Here is an 18,068-nt window from a genome sequence, read left to right on the forward strand (position 1 = left end):
ACGTTCACTAATTTGATTGCTGGTTGGAATGGCTGGTCAGCTGTCAAGAGGGCAGGTGGTCACATCAGTCCTCAAAGTCCCATCAAAACATTCCTGAGGTTAATTCAACCTTTACATTGACCTTTGAATCCTCTAAAGACTCCACCAGCACCATTTGGTTTATAGGCTGAGAATTGAACTGGTTCTGGCACTGTTGTTCATAATCTTTTTAATTCATCCTCCAGTGTCTGGTCTTTGTGGATGTAATTGTAATGTAATTGATTCTGAAAATGAGATCTGGCACTGATGTCTTTTCGTTGGTGTGAACAGAAGACATCATCTTTCTCTTTCCTTGTCGCACATCAATGAACCAATACCATTTAGTACATACTGTGTGATTATCCTACCTTTGTGCCATTTCTTTGTGATTTGGATGAATGATTAAAATGGCACAGGAAAGGAAAACAAGCTACCTGAGCCTGCCAGGGTATTAATCCTTCAGATACCTCAGTAGGCCATCCTAAATGGAATACAGGGAAACTTTGATTTACCTTGCATCGTTATGCAACTTTGAAGCAGGTCCAAAAACCTCTTACTTTCCAAACTTCATTTGCTGCATTGTTGGAAACATGGCTGACCATTTGCACACAGCAAACCCCAACAAACTGCCAAATGGAAATGACTGAATACTGTTCATTGTTTTTGTGAATATTTTTGGGCTTGTATGTTTTAACAAGAACCAGGCAGAAATCCACCATCCCTGTTTACACAAGGCCACAACATTTAAGCAGAGTAGGCAACCAGTCGTTCAGTTGAACATCCTCTCCAAAAGATGAGAATTTTGAAAGTGCAAAACGTGCTCAGTGCTGGACAGTAATTCCCAGCCATGACTTTGCAATCAGTCGCATTATGAATGGTCAATGTCTGACTCTCGGATGAGACAGCTGCCACTGTTGCAAAGCTAACAATAACATTTAAAAGAAATCTGGGAGGGGATATAAATAGAAAGGGTTTAGAGGGACATGGGCCAAATGCTGACAAATTGGACCAGATCAGTTTAGGTTAATTGGTCAGCATGGGCAATTGGACCAAAGCATCGGTTTCTGTGCTGTCCAGCTCTATGATTCTATGAGTACCAGAGACCTTAAACCTCAGAACACATTCCTCCTCACCTCAGTTTTAGGCTAAGCAGTAGGATCTGTCCACTCTGTTCATTTCTTTCCTATTGCTTCCTGCTTTTTTTGGCTTCTTTCTTCTTGATGATAGAACATAGAACACAGAACATGGACAAGTACAGCACAGTACAGGCCCTTCAGCCCACGATGTTGTGCCATGGAATAATAAGCCTCATCCAAAAATAAAATAACCTCACCCACATTCCTCTCAACTCATTGCTGTCCATGTGCATGCCCAGCAGTCGCTTAACTGTCACTAATGATTCTGCTTACACGACTATCACTTCCAACTCTCTGGGTGAAGAACCTCCCTCTGACATCTCCTCTGTACCTTCCTCCTAACACCTTAAAGCTATGACCCCTCATGGCAGTCAATCCTGTCCTGGGGAAATGTCTCTGGCTTCAACTCTTTCCATGCCTCTCATTACCTTGTACACCTCGATCAGGTCACCTCTCTTCCTCCTTCTCTCCAGAGAGAAAAGTCCCAGCTCAGTCAACCTATCCTCAGAAGACAAGCCCTCCAGTCCAGGCAGCATCCTGGTAAACCTCATTTGCAAAAACCTCTCCAAAGCCTCCACATCATCCCTATAATAGGGTGACCAGAACTGGGCACAATATTCCAAGTGTGGTCTCACTAGGGTTTTGTAGAACTGCAGCAAAACATCACAGCTCTTTAAGGCGATCCCCCTGTTAATGAAAACCAAAACATCATATGCTTTCTGAACTACCTTATCCGCTTGAGTGGCAACTTTGAGGGAGCTATGCACATGAACACCAAGATCCCGCTGTTCCTCCACACTGCCGAGAAACCTGCCTTAAATCCAATACACAGCAGTTAAGTTCAACCTTCTAAAATGCATCACTTCACATTTATCTAGGTTGAACTTCATCTGCCATTTCTCAGCCCAGCTCTGCATACTGTCAATGTCTCGCTGAAGCCTGCAACAGCCTTTGATACTATCAATGGCACCTCCAACCTTTGTGTCATCAGCAAACATACTAACCCACCCCTCAACCTCCCCATCCAAGTCATTTATAAAAACTACAAAGAGCAGAGACCCAAGAACAGAGCCCTGCGGGACACCACTCAGCACTGACCTCCAGGCAGAATACTGATCTGCAACCACTCTCTGCCTTCTGTCAGCCAACCAATTCTGAATCCAGACAGCCAAATCACCCTGTATCCCATACCCGCTGACTTTATGAATGAGCCCGCAGTGGGGAACATGATCAAATGCCTTGCTGAAGTCCGTGTACACCACATCCACTGCTCAACACTCGTCTACCCGTCTCGTGACCTTCTCAAAGAACTCACGAAGATTTGTAAGTCATGACCTGCCCCTCACAAAGCCAAGCTGACTCCCTTTAATACCGCTTTGCTTTTCCAAATAGTCATAAATCCTATGCCTCAGAATTCTTTCCAAAACCTTGCTGACCACAGAAGCAAGACTGACTGCTCTGTAATTTCCAGTGATTTCCCTATTCCCTTTCTTGAAAAGAGGAAAAACATTTGCCTCCCTCCAATCTTCCAGTACGAGTGAGGAAGCAAAGATCTTCACCAGCGGCTCAGCAACCTCCTTTCTCGCTTCCCGTCGCAACCAAGGATAACTAACAATGGCTACTTTTCACTGCTGTAATGCAACAATGTTGCTATCATTCAGTAGATTAGGGTTGCTGTTTTGAAACAGTGTTATGAAAATTGAATTATTTCCTCAAGTTGACTAAGACGATGTGCGGATAAAATCTAAAAGATAAAAGTAAAACCAAATTGTGTCAAATTTAAACTTTGAAAATGGACAGACTGCTGTCAAATTTAATACTGCAATTTATGTCAATTGCAGTCTTCAGAGTGACTACATCCGTCCATTATTCATTTGCCCCTTCAATATCTACTTGGCCTTCCTTCGAAAACTTAAAACTTTCAAAGCCATTGATCAGCACAGGACCATAGCCATCAGACATTTCATTTCACTCAAAATAAACTCAACAAAGCTTTTACCTCTAACGATAAAACACCTCGTGCATCTTGAATGGAATTCCTAAGCAGCTTAGCAGTTCTTTACTACTTTGTTGGCTGTGGTTACTGCTGGAAGGTAGGAAAGGCACTGAATAATGTGCACACAGCAAGCTTTCATTTACAACAAGGGGGTAATGAATAGCTCATCCATTTTGGCACTACTGCTTGAAGGATAATATTGGCCGATGTATGAGGGAGTTCTCCACTATTTTGAATGAATCCTTGGGATAATGGGATCTTAAAGCCATCCGAGATTAACATTTTTCTCTGATGTCGACGTCTCTGGAAAAGGCCAGCTCCCTCTTGACAAGTTTTGTTTCAACACAAAAAAAGCAGCTGTTTGGCTCAACGGTGAACATACTACACTTCTACGGAATGAAGAAAGTCCTGTCGCCGGATTGTTTCCTTGGGACAGTGTCAAGGGATCTTTACTTTCAACTTCTTTTTAGTTTAAAGAGAAGACACATAAAAAGCAGTTACATTTAAATTTGATTGTGACAAAAGTTGGAACCATTGCCAACTGCAATATTCAGACAAAAATTCATGAAAGGTATCCCCACATGAACATTCATATTTCCAAATCTCCTGCTTTTGAAATATGGACTAAAATCCAAGTGCTTTGTAAAATCTACAAATTGATCTGAAATTACCTGAAAACAATTCTTATAAGCGAGAGTGACACCACAAAGGTACTGAATCTTTCTCCCTGCTTCAGCTAGTGCTGGTTCTCTTGACACAAACGAGGGAGAGAAAAAAAAAATGTGATGCACAATCGAAAGTGCAGAACTAAAAGTTTACAATGTTCACTTCAGATTGTCTCAACATAAAATAAGGACACACGGCAGCTATTCCTTCTGGATCGCAACGTTGACAAAACAGTTTCCATGGTTCCTGATTCACACTGATACAGGCCATTGTGAGATTATTGAACTCATTACTGTCAAATAAACACCTTGTGTGAGTGGGCACAAAATATGCTCAAGCAGTTTGACACGTCCACATTGTTTACATGGTTGCCATGTAGTTAGGGTCTGTTGGTAAAATTAGGCATCATTACATGGATGCAGCTCGCCACCTCCCTCAACATCTTTTCTGCAATCTTGCCAGTGGAGGTGAAAGTGCCAGGAGGTCTGTCTACATGTGATCAAAATGCCCATTAATTGTTTTTGTGGTCGGACAGGCTGGTCAGCTTTCACACCTTATGTCCATACCAACCCCTGCCATCACTTGCGCAGCAAAAGGTCTGCCCATCTGAGTATTTCCTCATCCATTCTGGATTTTATCCAACCGCATCTCCCCTCACTCTTCCATTGCTGAGTCCTGGCCCCAGGGTGACCTTCAACTTACCTGCAGCTGTCCTGCCTGTATCATAGAATATCTTCTTCTGGTTTGACTCCAGTGCCAGAAGTGGGAACATTTCCTGGTCATGCTGATGTGACCAAATAGTGGACTGCTATTGTATTCACTAACACATCAGTAAGACCAGTTTTTCTGCTGAATGCTGTTGACGAGTGCCTTATTGTTTGATAGATATTGAGTCATGAAGGGGTGAGCTGCCCAATATAGGTGCAACTGATCCCTGATGGAGGGGTTTCTGCACCCCACCCTTACAATCTAGCTCCATGCTTTAGTAGACATGATTTCCCATACTCCCTTAATTTTTGATACAATCCCAAAATCCTGATGAAGTGCGCGAGTGGAACCAAAATACGTGAACATATTACATCTAAATTAGAATAGCTCATGACTTTGCGTGGCTCATGTTGTCCTCTGTTTCTGAACAATTGTACTTACTCATTTGTTGCTTAGAAAAGAAATTTTGCTGAGCATTGTCTTTCCATAGCGTGTGAATGTATCGGACAAATACAGTTTTAATTCCAAATCATACCCTTTGGTGTGAGTCAAGGTTTTCCACTTGCCTTAAAATTAAAAGCTGAAATGACTACGGCTGCTGAAAATCTGAAGCAATCACAAAAATTACTGGAAATACTCAACAGGTCTTAGAGCATTTTTGGAGAAAAAGCCAACTTTATTCTAAAGGTCCAGTGATCCTTCTTCAGAGATTTAAAAATACGTTTGTTCTAAACAATTGGTTTCCTTTGACGTCATTCAGGAAGCCTGGTGAATATTTCTTTTATCCTGGATAATACGACAATAGAAAAGCAATTGGTCATCATGGTAATTGGATCAAAACATTCATATTATATTCGTGATGCAACTGATAAAATATTAGGACTCGATTATCAATGTACTACTAAAGTCACAGTCACAACAATGCTTACTTGTTATTTCCTGCATGTTAACCAACTCTCTCTTCATAATGATACATTACCTTCAGTTCCAGAGCCCTTATCTTATCTGAGAAAGTAGGAACTGCCGAACTGGAGAATCTGAGATGACAATGTGTAGAGCTGGGTGCACACAGCAGGCCAAGCTGCAGTAGAGGAGCAGGATAGCTGATGTTTCGGGTCTGGACACTTCTTCATTCCTGGACTCAGGGAGACCTTGGACTTACTTGCAGGTGTCCTGCCTACATTATGGAACATCTTCTTCTGGATTGATCATGTTGATTTAATCAGAAGATAACATTGTTTTACAAGTGCACAGCTGTCACATATTTAATGAAGGAACATTATTGAGCACTTTTCCAAGTGATTGCTGTCATGCTAAATTACCTGGGTTCTGTAATTCCACTCCTCCTTCTTTCTTAAATAGCAGTGCTACATCTGCTAATTTTCACTCCACTCTGACTTTTCCAGTATCCAGGGTATTTTGACAAAGCAGAAACCATTACATCCACTATGTCTGAAGCTGGGCTCCAGTGATATTCAGTTTTTTTGGAAGGACAGACAAGAAGAAGGAGGTGGGTTAGCATTGCCAGTGACAGATTAAAAACAATATGGTCATGAAAATGGATCATAGTTCTGCGGAAATGGATTTTGGGCACAGTTGAGAAACACTAAGGGACAGAAATTGACAGTGGTTGATGTTCATACACCACACAAAACTCTTGTGGTAATTTTAGCAGAAGGCACAAAACAGGAAATTGAAGATTCCATCAGAAAGGGAGACCACTAATTATGATGAAAAGTCACTGACTTCAAGAGTCAGGTGACTTCAGTCTGCATAACGATTGGACAAAACAGATCAGTTATCATTCCACAGAGGTTGAATTCCTGAAGCACTTTTTAAAAAAAATCATTCAAGGGATGAGTGCATTACTGGCGATGCTTGCATTTATTACTCATTTCGAAATATCCAGAGGGCAGTGAAGAGTTAACCAAATTGCTGTGGGTCTGGAGTTACATGTCAGCAAGGCTGGTGGGTGCTGCCTCCCCTGCTGAGTGTTTCAACCTTTTAAAGGCATTTTTTTTGTGCCACACATGTTCCTCTCATTGGCCCATTTCTTGTGGAGATGGAAACACTCATACTGTTCACCTCCACACGTTTACCACAGGACTCTGACTGTACAAATCTCAGGAGCTGCGTGGAGGCTGACAAAAAGCTGTGCACTCAGTATCTTGTCAGAGATATAGCAAAATGTTTTATACTAAAAAGTCACAAGCAGGCACGGTTTAATAATACCACACTTGCCAAGTTGACTTGGTTCAAATGCTGGAACCCACTACCCAGTGACTCTTCTCCAGAAGTGTCTGAAAGAACTGAAGGAACACTGCTTTGATACAGGCACCTTCATTTAAATGTTCTGTTAAACCTCTCAGATAGATGTTAAAATAACACCATTTGAAGAACAGCATGAGGCTTCTCCAGTGTCTGGGTGAGCATGAAATAATAGATGGTCATCATCACATTGACGTTTGTAAAATGAAGCTGCTGTAAAATAGCTCTTGAATCTAGCGATGTCACGGTCATTCCACTTGAAAATAATTTATTTTATGTCGCCTTCAGAGTTACTTTCACAGAAAGATCTGTGACAATACAACGCAGATCTCATCAGAATCTGAGTGATGTGGGCAATGCATTTGACAAGTGGTAGGGTCACTTTCTGACGAACAAGCAGCGAGCTGCCATTTAAATGCTTTTTCATTTGTGAAATAACCTCTTCTCCCACAACTCACCTCATCAATGTTCAGCTTCCCATTTACCAAACGTGCCAGTCAAGGCAAATTTTGAGAAAATGTGATTTGAAAATCACAGCAGATACCTGGCGACTTCAGTTCACCACTTGCTTGAAATGGTATCCACTGGGCACAAACATCTCAAGGCAATCTCCATGGGCATCTGCCACATGGGCCCCTCATCCAGAGATATCGGTATCAAATATGTGCCAGCCTCTAAAGGCCTTCATTACTTTTCTTTGATTCAATTACAGGACGCCTTTGCACTTCATTGGCATGCCTTGGGTTTCACAAGTAACTATCACTGTAATACTGCAGTGATGAAACTGTGTGCATGGGGTCAGCCGTCCACCTCATGGACTGGACCAGGCTGAATCACTGAGATTGTCACTCACTTTCATACCACTCGCTCACTCTTAAGTTACCTAGATACTCACAGCATCTCTGCCTCAGCTTCCCCTTTGTATTTTGCCAACTGACAGAGAGATTCCAGTCTTATACTAACTCTGTCTTGTCTTGCTGTTTAGAATGGGCACAAAGATAAGAAGCTGGTCAAGGATGTCCACAGCCCCCAATCAACTCATGGGTGATAGAGTCATAGAGTCAAACAGAATGGAAATATCCTTTGGTCTATCCAGTCCATGCTAACCATAATCCCAAACTAACATAGTCCCACCTGCGTAAATTTGGCCCATAAACCTTCAGACATTACTCACTTTTGTCCCTATCTAAATGTCTTTGACCTGATTTGCTTTATTATTGTATATGCACTTTGTCACAGTGAAAAATTGTGTTTTGCATGCAGTTCAGAAATGACATACCATACAAAGTGCATGAGGGTAAAAGACAGAAATAAGAAAACAATGTTATGGCTGGATAGAAAGTGCGCAGAGAATGTGACCCATAATGAAATTAAAACTTGAGCGGACCATTAAGAAGTCTAATCCCGCAGCGAAGCTGTTCTTGAATCCATTCATGCGTGCAAAGAGACTTAGTGGTCTTCTGCCTGATGTAGGAGGATGCTGGAAGAGTGTATAAGCAGGGTGGAAAGTGTGTTTGATTATGTTGGTAGCCCTCCCAAGGCGACAGGATATAAGGATGGAGTCAATGGATGGAAGGGTGATTTTGAGACGGACTGAGGTACGTTCATGACTCTCTTTAGTTTCATGCACTCTTGGGAACAGGAGTTGCCAAACTATGCTGTGATGCAACCCGGATAGAATGCTTTATTTCATACATCTGTAAAAACTGGTGGTCATGCCAAATTTCCAAGGCATTCTGACAAGTAGAGAGTTTGTTGTGCTTTCTTGACCATTATGTTGACTTGGGAGGACAAGGTCGGACTGTTGGTGATCATTTTAATGCCTTTTTATATTGTAACTGTACCCCATCCACCACTTCCTCTGGAAGTTCATTCCCACACACAAACCATTCTTTATTTGTGAAAATTGCCCCTCGCGCCCTTTTAAATCTCTCTCATTACACCTTTAAAAAATGCTCCATCATCTTGAAATCCTCCAGCCTGCAGAAAAGACACGACACCTGCCATTCACTTTGTCCATATCTCTCATGATTTTATAAACATCGAGAAGGTCACCTCTCAACTTCTTATGCTCCAGTGAAAAAAGCACCAGCCGATCCAGCATTTCCTTGTGACCGAAACTCTCGAGGTCACTGATGGGACGTGGCTTTCAGTCATGAGAACCAGCACAGTAAGTGAAGGACAGCCTTTGTTCCCAATCCTAGAGCTTGGAAACAGTGAGTTAGCGCTTGGGCACTCACTGTCAGTCATGAAAAGTAAAAATCTGAGCGTCAGGCAGGTCATCTTGTGTCTTTCTCCCATATCATGGGAGGTTTTCCATTGTTCTGACAGATAAATATGAAGAGAGTTGAAAATGTGTGGCAAGCCTTTTCCTGTTGGTGAAGGTGGAAAGGCATCCCAAGCAAATGAATAGGCAGTACAGAGGGCATTGCAGGGCTTGTGTTCGGGGATTGGGTAGGGAGGGGTGACAGCAAGTGAGAGATGATATGACAGGCAATAGAGTCTTTGGTGAAGCATGAGCCTTGGTGGGAGCTGGGTTCAGTAGCAGAGATAGACTGTACTTTTGGGTTCACTGGCGGCATGTTGCTGACAGGACAGCATTTATCAGCGCTCCCTAGTTGTCCTTGAGAAGTTGGTGCTGGGCTAACATTTAAACCACACCAGTTTCATGTGCAGTCGGTTGACACACAATGTCCAAAGGGAGGGACTTTCAGGAGTTTGCCTCAATGTCAGTGAACGAATGGCGATATATTTCCAAGGCATGATGATGAGTGGCTTGAAAGGGAAGTTGTAGATCTTGGTGTTCCCATCTAACTCTGCCCTTGGCCTTCTAGAAGCAGGTGGCCATGAGTTTGGAAAGTGCTGTATATGAATCCTTGGTGAATTTCTGCACCACACCTTGTAACTGGCACAGACTGCTGATACTGAACATTGATGTTGCAGGGATTGGATTCTTGTGGATGTGGTGCTATTCAAGCCGTTTACTTCGTCCTGGATGGTGTCCAGCTTCTTGAGTCTTTTTGGAGTTGCAACATTTCAAGCTATGTAGTATATTCCGTTACACCCCTGACTTGTGCCTTTTCGATGATGGACATGTTTGGAGGAATCAGGAGGTGAGTTACTAGTAGCAATATTCCTTGCATCTAACCTGCTCCTGTTGCCAATGTGATAACTAGGTGGAGAGTGGGATGAACACAGCAGGCCAAGCAGCATCAGAGGAGCAGGAAAGCTAATGTTTCGAGTCTAGATCCTTGGGCTGAAATGTCAGCTTACCTGCTACTCTGATGCGGATTAGTCTGCCACATTCATCCAGCTCTGCGTCATGGCATCTCAGATTCTCCAGCATCTGCAGTTCCCACTATCTCTTGTAGCCACTGTGTGTATGTGATGCATCCAGTTGAGTTTCTGGTCAATGGGAAGCCGCAGGATGTTTACAGTTGAGAAATCAGTGATGGTAACACCACTAAATTGGCAATTATCAATAGTGGCATTTAGATTGTCTTTTATTCTAGATAGTCATCAGCCGGCATTTGTGTGGCGCAAATGTTACTTGCTACGTGTCAGCCCAGGCCTGGGTAGTGTCTCGATCATTTCAACTTGGACTACTTCAGCACCAGAGAAGTCACAAATGGTGCTGAACATTGTGCAATCATTGCCAAACATCTCCATTTCTGAACTTATGATGGAGGGAAAGTCATTGATGAAGTGGCTGAAGATTTTTCATCCCAGGACACTGCATTGAGGGTCTCCTTTGGAAATGACCTGGAGCTTAGATGATTTACTTCCAACGATCACAACCATCTTCTTACGTGGCAAGTGTGACTCCAACCAGCAGAGAGTTTGCCCATGATACCTATTGACTCCAGCTTTGCTGCGGCCCATTGATGCCGCACTGTTGAATGCGACCTTGATGTCCAGGGCTGTCACTCTCACCTCATCTCTGAAATTCAGCTCTGTGAAATATCAGAAAGCACATGATAGCACTTACTCTGGTGGATGCAGGTGCATTGACCTTTTTCCTCCTTTGCTGAGCTTTCCCCACAAGTTTGATTGATTTTTAACTCAGGAGGCAAACTTCTACTGGGCTGGCATGACTTTGCCTGGGGAAGAAGTCCTGCCTCTGCGCCATCTCATCCAATGAGACCTCCAGCTGCTTGCCCGAAAAGTGGGCACTCATTTTCCCCGGTCTGCTATGTCCAGGGCAAATGTCAGGAACTGAACAAGGCAGCTTCAGATTGACAGCAGATGCCCGGATGCACAATGGGCTTTAAAAGATGGTGCAGTGTCCAGAGATGCCAATCACTTCCAGCATATCCAGTGGCAAGTTGTTCTGGCAAAGGTGTATGGTATGATGGACACAGAGTTGGACCTGAGGGATGGGGTAGTCAGTTAGTGAAGAAAGTTCAAGTTATGTCAAGAAAACCTGCCAGGCCTCATGCTCGAGAAATCTGCAAAAAACTTGATGATACGGGGACTTAGGTAAATCAGAAAGTGTAATTATTTCAATCACTCATAGAAAAACGTGATTTGTGTGGCACCTTTCAAAACTCTTGCTTCAGTAATTGTGCTGCATGATTGCAAATTTATTAATGTTACTCTGTTTTTTAACAGAGGGGAAGAGAAGCAGTTTTTAGCACGTCCATCAATTAAATACCATTTCGATTAATTGATTCTGAGAAATTTAAGGAAGAAAAGGAAACCATTTGGTCCAACGTGTTTGTGCCGGATGTAAATAAAATCCCTCCAGTCTAATGCCACTTTTGCATACTTATTCCATTGCCTTGGAGGCAAAACTATTTGTATCCACCACGGGGGAGAGATTGGCTGAGCTTTCAGACAAATGAGCTGATGGAAGAGAACCATCAGGCGTTATTAGGAGTAAATCATCTCTGGTTAATCTAATTCCAACATAATCTATTCTATTCCTAATCCAGTGCGATGTTTTGAGACAGTCGCAGATCAAACAAACTCGGAACAGGAATGGGTCATTCAGCCGCTTGAGCCTGCTCTGCCATTCATCACGAACATTGTTGATGCATTGTTTGCTATTTCATTCTATGATCTGGAAGCCAGCAATGCCACATCCTTCATTGTATAAACAGGCAAATCAGGGGGACAAGGGGAATGTTGCTTTCTTAGATTAGAAATGATTCATACAGAAACTACAAAACTGAACAACTGTCCAACTGACTTCTGTTCGCCGATGGTCAGATTTAACCTTGTTCACACTTGTAAATCAGAGTATATCTTCCAAGCGATTTTAAAGACCCTCAGCTGGTCGAGTGAGTACAAAGTCCAACCTTCCTGTAACATTCTTCCCACCCACACACCCACACGCATACACACACACACAGACACACATGCACACAGACACACACACACACACACATGCACACACACACACGCACACACACGCACACGCACACACACACACACACACACACACACACACACAATTAATCCCTCTGAACGTATTGCTGTTTCTCTGTTTAAAAACAGAGAAGCACTTTTAAACTTATCTGTTTTATCCTCATGTAAAAGTACTACATGATTATAATTCACAACTGATTGGTGGTTCAGTCATCAATCACTGTTTTATTTCTTCTCAATCGAGACACAGATGAATCGCACAGCAACTTTGCTCAACAAGCAGGATGTTAGAAAATGACATAAAACAGCTGACAGATTTATGATTGTTGTGAAATAATTGCTGCTTGTACGAATAAAAATGACCACAGTGGGTCAGAAATAGAATCATTGACTTATCTGAGTCATTGTCAGTGACTTCAGATAATCAGAAAGTTTGTGAATTTTTGGCTTTGTTAGCCTTGACTACAAACTAAATTTCACACTCTGAGCAACTCACCGCTTCAGTGGGCACTTTTGTTCCATATTATAATTCCTCATTTTTTAATACCACATTCCTTGACTGCCCTCTTTGAAGACACAGGGACATAACTGAAGCATTTTGTCACAAATATTGTGGATGTTGAAAGAATGAAAGAAAAACAAAAAGGAGCTGGAAAACCTCAACAATCTGAAGGGAAGTTGAGTTAACGTTTCAGGGTGATGGACTTAACCTGATCAGAAATGGTTTCCTCTTCATAGATGATGTGTTGTCCAGTTGAGGTTTTCAATGGCCCTCTTGTTCTTGCGTTGTCACCTCCTGCTCTTTCAATGGCTGAGGGACACAACTGGGCAGCAATGTTCCATCAACGCCACCGTAGTGCAATGGTCACCTTCAATTTGGTACAACATCAAGGGATTAAGATTGAGGGTGAAGAAGGGAAAATGCCAGGTAAATGTCAGGTGCCACATTGTAGCCGATCCTCACCATCGTCCTGCCAAGGGTGATGTCTCCCATCATAGGAAACGGTTGCAGCCTGCTATTTGAATAAAGAATGAACGATTGAAGGGCAATTTTCCCATCTCCTTGCCATTTGGCAAGCATTGGAAAAATCATAAGTCCACTCTAATGCCATGTCGGGTGGCCTCTAGCTGTTCTCAGGCTGCAGGGTGCAGTGAGCAGTGTAGTGAAAAGGAAATTACTTGCTCGACAGCCCAACACTGCAACTCAATGGCACCACACCCTCTCTCCCACCATATCTGGCTCTGTTCTTGGGGCCTTGTCTGCCCGTCTCACATGTATTTCTTAATCCCTCAGCAGTGACCACCTGCCTCAGAAGCACTGCTGCAGTTCTGGAGATGCTGGCCCTCTGATGGGTTTGCAATATACTATGCACTGAAACACAGTAGAGTAATTAAATGCCCATAAGCATCGTAAAACCAAATGAGTAACCTTCAACCATTAATAAACACATTAATCCAGGAACAGCTGTATGAGAAATTCTGAAGACAGCTGGGTAAAGATCTACACCTTGACATTTTTGTGCAGCTTTGCTTAATTTTTACAATGTACAAGTAGAAATTATCTGAGATTTCTTGCAATCAACTAACCACCAAATTAGCGTAGCAGCCTGTGAGTCATGACTCAGAAATTCCCAAAAATATCAGCTTATTGCAAATTTGACCCGGAATGCTGTCATATTATTCATCCAGAACTTTGTGGACTTTAATTTTTGTACATGACAAATGAATAGCATGTTGACGCTCAAATCTTTTTGACTCATAATGGGGTAAGGGGGGGATTTATCAATCAGTTTAATACTTCCTTCACTCTTCAGGACGAGTGAAAGAGAAAACACAAACCAATTCCTGTGCAAACATGAGGGAACCCATCTTCTGGTAAGATTTCTCCCCTGAGGGAAGATGTCAGAAAGAGGTAAGGAAAGATATGTGAAGCGTAAAACATTTTATAAAAGAAATGTGTTCTCAGAGGAAAAGAAAGATGAGGGGTGGAGTTAGATTGAGTATCATGTGGCAGAAACTTCATTGTTGCTGGCTTCAAATCCTGGAACTCCCTAGCTCTGAGCATTTTGAGCAGACTATCACAAGATGAACTGTTGCAGTTCAAGAAGGCAAATTACCACCATCATCTTCAGAGCAATTAGATATGGCTACGAACTGCTGCTTTTTGCCAGTTGTGATCATGTTTGAAATGAATTTTTCAAAAAGAATCAAAGGCAACAACAAGGATGTACGCGAATAGACATTGCCCCTTTGCTCTCCTTGACCTGAATTCTTTGCAACGGATCAAAGTTAATGTTAGTGGGAATGGAATTCTTGATGCCTCTCTGTCCCCCACCTGTCAGGATGGAAGGGTTGCAGGAAGGCCTACAAAAAATAAGAATATATACCTGACCCCAATTCACCTTGAAGACTTTAAATTCCAATGTTAAAGTTGATGGGTTTGAGATGGAGAGATTGTGGTTGGTGGTGGTCTGGTGTACTATTAATACAGTTAAACATTGTTATAAATTTTCACAAACTTTATCAGATTTTAAAGGTCCAATTTTCATTGTGTGGAAGTCAATGAGTTTTGAGTTGATTAAATAACTGCTGCTGTCTTAATTTGACCTTTGAAGAGGAGGATGTGGCTGAAGTGATCCGACAGCAGGTGAAATAGAGGGTGACAAACAGTCAGGCCATTTTAACAGGGAGTGTCTCCAATCAGATGACAAGAACGGAACAAACAGGAAACATGTGACACTGGGAAACACATTTGAATTGCATCCGGCTAATTCTTCACACTATGATCTTACAATGTGCAATCTATTTGGCCCTCAGCTGCAGATGTTGGGATTACACCAAGGTGTCCTGTTCAGAAAAGTAAGTGCAAAAGCATCTGGTGGCCGAGGTATTGAATCATTCCATGAGGTTGCAGGTTTATATGATTGTGTTGAATGATCATGTTGATCTGACACTAGCTTTTAGTGCCTGGGGGTTCCAATGAAACTCAATGAAGACTGGTTGTGGGATTATGAACACAAGATTTATTGTTACGGCAAATCTGTGCTTCCTGATATGTGGCACCGAAAAGAAACATTTATGTTTCATATTCTTTGCAGGAATTAGATTTTGAAGAACTGTGGAAGAATTGATTTATTGTAAGTTTTGGGAGCTATATAGAATAATTTCTTTAGAGAGGCCATTGAAAGGTGGCTATGGACATTGGAGTTTTTTTTTCAATATGATTTCCTAAAAGGAAAGAGTTGGGGGATGAGAAGCTGTGTAGAAGCCCTGTCCAGCTCATCTCTCCTATTTTTGAAAATAGCGATCTTGTTGAGTTCAGAGACATATTTGTTCTTCTGAAAAAGTAATTGCAAAATCTTCTCAAATTGTTCTTCAGCAAGCTGTGTCTGCTAAGACTCCAGAGACAACTGTATGTGAATACTGAAGGGAATGGGAATTTGAGGAAACACAGGAAGCTGGGAAAAGGAGGAACAGTGGTTCTGGTAGTGATGGGAGTTGCACAGTAGACAGTGATGATCTAAGTTCAGTGAAGAAGATGAAGAAACAGTTTGGTAGAGCGAGGTAATTATACAGAAAGGAAATCACTTGTGGGAGTGACAAACTGGCCTCAACACTATTGTTTGAAATAAAAAGGAAGAAATAATTAGAAACAAAAATGGAAATTGTTGGACAAACTCAGCAAGACTGTCAGCATCAGTGGAAAGAAAGCTGAGTCAACATTTTGGGTCCAGTCTCTCCACTGATGCTTCCAGACCTGCTGGCATTCAATAGTTACTTCCATTTTTGTTTAAGAATTTCAGCATCCTTCATTTTTTCTTTTAGTTCAGAAATAATCAGAGGTTGTCAAAAAGCTAAACTGGTAATCATGGGAGATGCGTTGATGTGTCCTAGATGGAGTTTATGGCAGGTTGTTTAAAATGAGTTTTTCAAACAGCACATTCTGGAGCTAACCAGAGAGCAGGCTGCTCTAATCTACGAGATCTGCAATGACATGGGATGAATTAATAATCACAGCAAAGGTGTCTCTATGTAGCAGCAATCATAGTGTGAGAGAATTTGACATTTAGTTTGAAGGATGGAGTAGTGGGTGCAAGTCTCGTATTATGAACGTAAATAAGAGCAGTTATGAAGGGATAAAAAAAAGCTCGTTAAGTGAACTGCCAAATTACATTAAGGAATAGGTGAATAGAGATGCAGTATCAGATACTAAAGGGCATATTTCAGATTACACAGAATAGATCCATTTCAATAAGAGGAGGACTCATCATCGCTGGAAAACTAAAATGATAAAAGATGAAATTAAGCTTAAAGGAAAGGCATTGAATCATATAATGTTGGGTTGCATCTCAGAACATTGTACAGATCTATTGGAATCCCAAAGATGAACTAAAAGATAATGATGAGCGAAATATTAACTATGGAAGTTAATGTAAATACAAAACAGACGCAAATTTCTGTAAATATTTAAAAAGGAACAGGTCTAAAAGAGTTTCTATTCATCCTGTAAGAAGTGAGTCTGGCCGTTAATGTTGGAAAAGAAGGAGATAACAGATTGAGGATGCAGACGATACAAGGATCATCGACCATCACTGACCCCCCCACCAAAAAAAAACAATAAGCCTGGAAATGGAAGGCACGGAGGAACCAATTCTAAAGAAGGGCCACCAAATTTGGAAGATTAACTCTGATTTATTTCCACAGACGTTGCCACACCTGTAGGGTTTCTCCAGTGATTTCAGTTTTGTCTCAATTATTGACTATTTAGGACAGTGGTCAAATATTTTTGGAAACAAAGGAAAATAGGCCAAATGGAGACAGTGCAGGAGGAGGAGCTGTGCTGAACGATCCACCAGTTCTGTTTTTAAACAAATGGCAGCAACATCTCACAGTTCTCTCTTTACATTTGCATGAATGAAATTACTGGCATTTCTTTTTCTGAGGTATTGTAAGGAAATTCTTGAAGATTGCTTTTCTTCATTCATTGAAAAGAACACTGCAGTTGCTTTAATTGAATATACCACAGTCAATTGTAAAAAAGATGTATAAAATCATCAGGCGTTCAAAGGTTCCCCTGGGAGACATCCCATTAAGTGCCACCCAGATAAAAGAGGGCTCTGTCTCAATCTGAATTGGACAAACCACGTTAAAAAAGAAATCAGGACAGAGGTACATCAATCAGCAAACCACACCACGAATCTAAAAATAATGATGCAGTCAAAATTCAGAGATTTATTTCCAGATCAGCTTTTTAAAACTTGTATTTTTTTGGATTCACAACATGCTTCTCCCATCTGTGCATGTGTGTAGCATTGCTATTTCTTCTCATGTGCAGCAATTAATACACCAGCTCATTTTATGAAAGATAGAAAGCTTGGTTAAATTAGCTCCTTTCAAAAAAAGTATATTTTGATGCAGGAAGTATCCACAAAGGTGCTGATCCTTCTTAAATTCAACTTGCTTACCCATCTGAGGGATTTTGAGAATAAAGTGCGGCCATTTCATTCCTCTTCAAATGGGAACTTAACAGTTTTGACCAACATGTTTGGAACCGGTTGGCTTGAGGAACCTCACCTCAGGGTTGGTCTCAACATTGAGGTGAGGGGGAAGGAGAAGGACATACCGTGCACATTGTAAGGGATTAAAGTGGTCTTCACCATTAATGTGAAACCAGGATCATCAATCATCAACCCATTTAACATTGACCACATTGATAAAGCAAACAGGGTATGGAGCTGCTGATTCACACTGAGCCGATCTTACTTGACTGGGGCGGAACCGAGCAGACAAAGTTCTGATGAAGGATCACTGAACTCAAAACATAAACTCCGTTTCTCGCTCCAAATGCTGCGAGATCTGCAGAGTTTCTGAAGAAGGATCAGCTTTCCTGCTCTTCTGATGCTACT

Source organism: Stegostoma tigrinum, chromosome 8, assembly GCF_030684315.1.
Source record: "Stegostoma tigrinum isolate sSteTig4 chromosome 8, sSteTig4.hap1, whole genome shotgun sequence".
Taxonomy (NCBI): Eukaryota; Metazoa; Chordata; class Chondrichthyes; order Orectolobiformes; family Stegostomatidae; genus Stegostoma; species Stegostoma tigrinum.